At 37.2% G+C, this 4,916-nt stretch overlaps 1 long non-coding RNA gene across 1 annotated transcript; it reads left to right on the forward strand.

Annotated features, from left to right (window-relative positions):
• The first annotated feature begins 282 nt into the window (after positions 1 to 282).
• LOC134808631 (uncharacterized) lies at positions 283 to 1,851 on the forward strand. Its single transcript, XR_010152001.1, has 2 exons — positions 283 to 483; positions 1,610 to 1,851. It is a non-coding gene; the product is annotated as an uncharacterized LOC134808631 (long non-coding RNA).
• Positions 1,852 to 4,916: the final 3,065 nt, after the last annotated feature.

A 4,916-nucleotide genomic window follows, 5' to 3' on the forward strand; every position in this document is an offset into this window, starting at 1 on the left:
CCTAGCATTGAGTGACCACCGGCTTTAGCAGGCAGGACTGAGAGACCACAGAAGGGGTCTTTCCTGCCTCCCTGGCTACTTTCTATAAAGCTGACTTCACAAAGGCCTATACAGGATATTGCCTTTCTCCTATTTTACAGAGAAGCACATCCTATTTATAAAAGCAATGCAGTGAAACTGAAAGGGCATAATAGCCACTCTGTATTATAAAGCTCTTCTGTTGAAAGAGCTGGACAAAGTGCCTTGGGTTATTTGATTTTTTTCTCCTTCTTCTAATGGCAGTAACAGTTTTTGGTGACACACATGATGGCAACAATGAACACTTTGTGGCACGATGACCTCTATGAAAAAGAGAGATATACAGGTTTTGCTTTTGTTCACTCAACTAATTACCAACCTTTCATTATACCTCTACTCGGACATCTAAACTTCAGTTAAGCTCTATGTTTAAGTGGGATGGATCTTCAATTTGCCTACCTAAGGGTAAGATGTCTCTAAACGGCATGCAAAATAATTTGGGGTAAGGAACATTTTTTATTCCCCTCAGACCTTGTACAATGATACTCTGTACTCAAGACAAAACCTTGGCTAGAGAAATTAAAGAGCAGGTGCTTGGAGTCTGGGCACAGTGGCTCACGCCTGTAATCCCAGCACTTTGGGAGGCTGAGAGGGCAGATCACGAGGGCAGGAGATCAAGACCATCCTGGCCAACATGGTGAAACCCCATCTCTACTAAAAATACAACAATTAGCTGGGTGTGGTGACAGGCACCTGTAGTCCCAGCTACTCGGGAGGCTGAGGCAAAAGAATCACTTGAATCAGGGAGTTGGAGGTTGCAGTGAGCCGAGATTGCGCCACTGCACTCCAGCCTGGTGACAGAGAGAGACTCTGTCAAAAAAAAAAAAGAGCAGGTGCTTGGGATTTGCTATTGAAGAATCTGGGTTTGAATATTTGCCCTGCTACTTGTTAATTGGGAAAAGTGTTAATATGGTTGCACTCCTGCTTCCTGTTTTATAAAATTAGAGGAAGACTCTAGACCCATGATAGGAGATGTTGGAGAAAATCAAATGAATAATGAATGTAAAAACACTTTGTAGCCTGCAAAATGCTATACATAGGTTCATTTGTTTTTTACAGTTTTTAAAAGTAGTTTTATAAATAAAGGTAAATTCCAGAAATGATTACATAATTAAATTGTGTTAAAACTTGGAAACTTAATGATTAAAAAAAAGAAAAAAGGCAATACACCTACAAAGTGCAGTGCTTTAGGCCTTCTGGAGTCTTCAGTTTTATAAAATTCCCAGTTATTTAAGGCTTCTATATTTTCAAAGTCATTACATCCACTTCATTCTTTTAATTTGCAAAGTAATGGTGAAGATATCCCTGGAGATTTACAGGAATGGAAACCTTCTAATGGAAGTCATTTAGTGAGTTGACTATTGTTTTATTGGTAATAGGAAACACACTCCTGACAGGAGGAGATGTAGTTTGGGGGAAACTGCATAAACTTATCAAAAAATTAGCCCATTTCTTAACCACAAGAAAATAGTGGAGTTAACAGAAATTCCTAAGGTAAATTAAGAGGCTTCATTATTTCCTTTTGTTTCAGATTTGAAGTCAGGTTTACAGAGGCATCATTTTACAATTATCAACTTTGATAAATGCAGATTGTCATGGAACTACCACCAGAATCCAGATAGAGAACATGCTATCATCCCTGTTATATCCCTTTGTGGCTAATCTACCACACTGTTCCATCCACCAAAGTCCCTAGAAGCCACTGATCTGTTTTATGTCCCTCTGGTTTTGTCTTTTTCAAAGTCTGAAATAAATGGAATTGTGGAGTGTGTAGCTTTTCTCTTCTCTCACTTAGAGTAGCCCATTTGAGAGTCATCCACGTATTGCACTATCAGTCGTTTATTCGTTTTTTTGAATAGTATTCCATAGTATAAATATTCTGCAGTTATTGATTTGATGGATATCTGGTTTGCTTTTAAATTTTAGCAATTATGAATAAAGCAATCTCCACATTTATGTAAACCCTGTACATTCATTGCTCAAAGTGCAACTCCTGGTGGGTATTCTGCCCCTGAAACTCAACATAGACAGGAGTTTGTATTGATAGATACTTTCATTTCTCTTAAATACCAAGGACTGGGATTGTGAGTTATATAATAAGTGCATGTTTCATTTTAGAAGAATCTGTTAAATTGTTTTCCAAAGTCGCTATGCCATTTTGCATTCCCTGCAGCCATGTATGAGAGTTCCAGTGGCTCCACATATTCACCAGCACATGGTATTGTTGTTTTGGTTCTGTTTTGTTTTGTCAGCAATTTTAATAGGTGTGCACTGGTATCTCATTGTGATCTTCATTTGTGCTTTCCTAGTGACTAGCAACCTTTTATGTGCTAATTTATCACCAATATAGCTTGTCTGGTGAAAGTGCTTTCAAATCATTTGGCTGTGTATTTTATTGAAGTGTTTCTTTTATTATTGAGTTGTGAGTGTTTTCTGTGTAGTCCATATACAAATCTTTTATCAGACATGTGTTTGGAAGATATTTTCTTACAGTGTGACTTGTCTTTTCATTCACTTAACATGGTCTTCTGAAAACCACAAGTTTTAATTTTTATAAAATCTAATTTTTCCACTTTTAAATTCTAACTTATGCTTGTGGGTATGTTTAGTGCTTAAAATTTATTAGAAAGACCCACTTACCAATTAGAGCATCCTTCTTAAACAAACAAAAGTGATCATGAGAATTCCTTAACACAACATTCTTCTCTTCTTCTAGTGAATGTGAAATTCACTAAGGGCACATTGGGATCACACCCTGTTTTAGCTTCAGTTGGATACCTGGTGGCTTAGGGCTCAGGATTAATAAAGCTAATGACACTAATCCTCACCTAATTATTAATTCAAATGTTCAGAATTTGGTAAATTTAAGAGTAACACGACTGCATAAGATTTATATTGTTCTACCTTTTCAGTTCCTGACTGAGGTTTCTTAATGAAATTTGAAAACAAAGAAATTGATTATAAACGATCTACCAGTGATCCATAAACTTATTTAATGAACAATTCTTATGTACATATATATCTCATTGACATATATTATAAGGATTTATTTTTATTTTTATTGCTCTTTTTTTTGAAGGGTTCAGCTTACAAGATCCTCCTCAATTAAAGTGTTGATGTCTTGTTTGAAACACAGGTGGGTAGATGCCCAATTTTCTTGTTATGACTATCTGGGTTTCCTCTTTGTACTTACCAACCCTGGCCTCGCCTTCCCTCACTGGAATTCCCTGGAACCGTGCTGGTGCTGGCTCAGAGTTCTCTGGCCTTTCTCCTGTAAGTCTCCCATCTCTGCTGCTGCTGATCTTTCCTGTGTTGTTACTCTTTTTTTTTTTTCTGTTTTAAATTTTTTATTGTGAAATATGCATACAAGAGGGTGTTTAAAATGCATAGGAATACTTAATATAAAACAAACAAAAACTAAAATAGTCATGAACCTACTTCCCAGGTTAGGAAATAGAATGTTGATCCTTTTTCAAAAAAAAAAAAAAAGAGTTTGCCTTGTATTTCCTTTTTTTTTTTTTTTTTCTTTTTTTTTTTGGTTTTTTTTTTATTATTATACTTTAAGTTTTAGGGTACATGTGCACATTGTGCAGGTTAGTTACATATGTATACATGTGCCATGCTGATGCGCTGCACCCACTAACTCGTCATCTAGCATTAGTTATATCTCCCAATGCTATCCCTCCCCCCTCCCCCCTCCCCACCACAGTCCCCAGAGTGTGATATTCCCCTTCCTGTGTCCATGTGATCTCATTGTTCAATTCCCACCTATGAGTGAGAATATGCGGTGTTTGGTTTTTTGTTCTTGCGATAGCTTACTGAGAATGATGGTTTCCAGTTTCATCCATGTCCCTACAAAGGACATGAACTCATCATTTTTTATGGCTGCATAGTATTCCATGGTGTATATGTGCCACATTTTCTTAATCCAGTCTATCATTCTTGGACATTTGGGTTGGTTCCAAGTCTTTGCTATTGTGAATAATGCCGCAATAAACATACGTGTGCATGTGTCTTTATAGCAGCATGATTTATAGTCATTTGGGTATATACCCAGTAATGGGATGGCTGGGTCAAATGGTATTTCTAGTTCTAGATCCCTGAGGAATCGCCACACTGACTTCCACAATGGTTGAACTAGTTTACAGTCCCACCAACAGTGTAAAAGTGTTCCTATTTCTCCACATCCTCTCCAGCACCTGTTGTTTCCTGACTTTTTAATGATTGCCATTCTAACTGGTGTGAGATGATATCTCATAGTGGTTTTGATTTGCATTTCTCTGATGGCCAGTGATGATGAGCATTTTTTCATGTGTTTTTTGGCTGCATAAATGTCTTCTTTTGAGAAGTGTCTGTTCATGTCCCTCGCCCACTTTTTGATGGGGTTGTTTGTTTTTTTCTTGTAAATTTGTTTGAGTTCATTGTAGATTCTGGATATTAGCCCTTTGTCAGATGAGTAGGTTGCGAAAATTTTCTCCCATGTTGTAGGTTGCCTGTTCACTCTGATGGTAGTTTCTTTTGCTGTGCAGAAGCTCTTTAGTTTAATTAGATCCCATTTGTCAATTTTGGCTTTTGTTGCCATTGCTTTTGGTGTTTTGGACATGAAGTCCTTGCCCACGCCTATGTCCTGAATGGTAATGCCTAGGTTTTCTTCTAGGGTTTTTATGGTTTTAGGTCTAACGTTTAAATCTTTAATCCATCTTGAATTGATTTTTGTATAAGGTGTAAGGAAGGGATCCAGTTTCAGCTTTCTACATATGGCTAGCCAGTTTTCCCAGCACCATTTATTAAATAGGGAATCCTTTCCCCATTGCTTGTTTTTCTCAGGTTTGTCAAAG

Source organism: Pan troglodytes, chromosome 17 (assembly GCF_028858775.2).
Source record: "Pan troglodytes isolate AG18354 chromosome 17, NHGRI_mPanTro3-v2.0_pri, whole genome shotgun sequence".
In the NCBI taxonomy this organism is placed as follows: Eukaryota; Metazoa; Chordata; class Mammalia; order Primates; family Hominidae; genus Pan; species Pan troglodytes.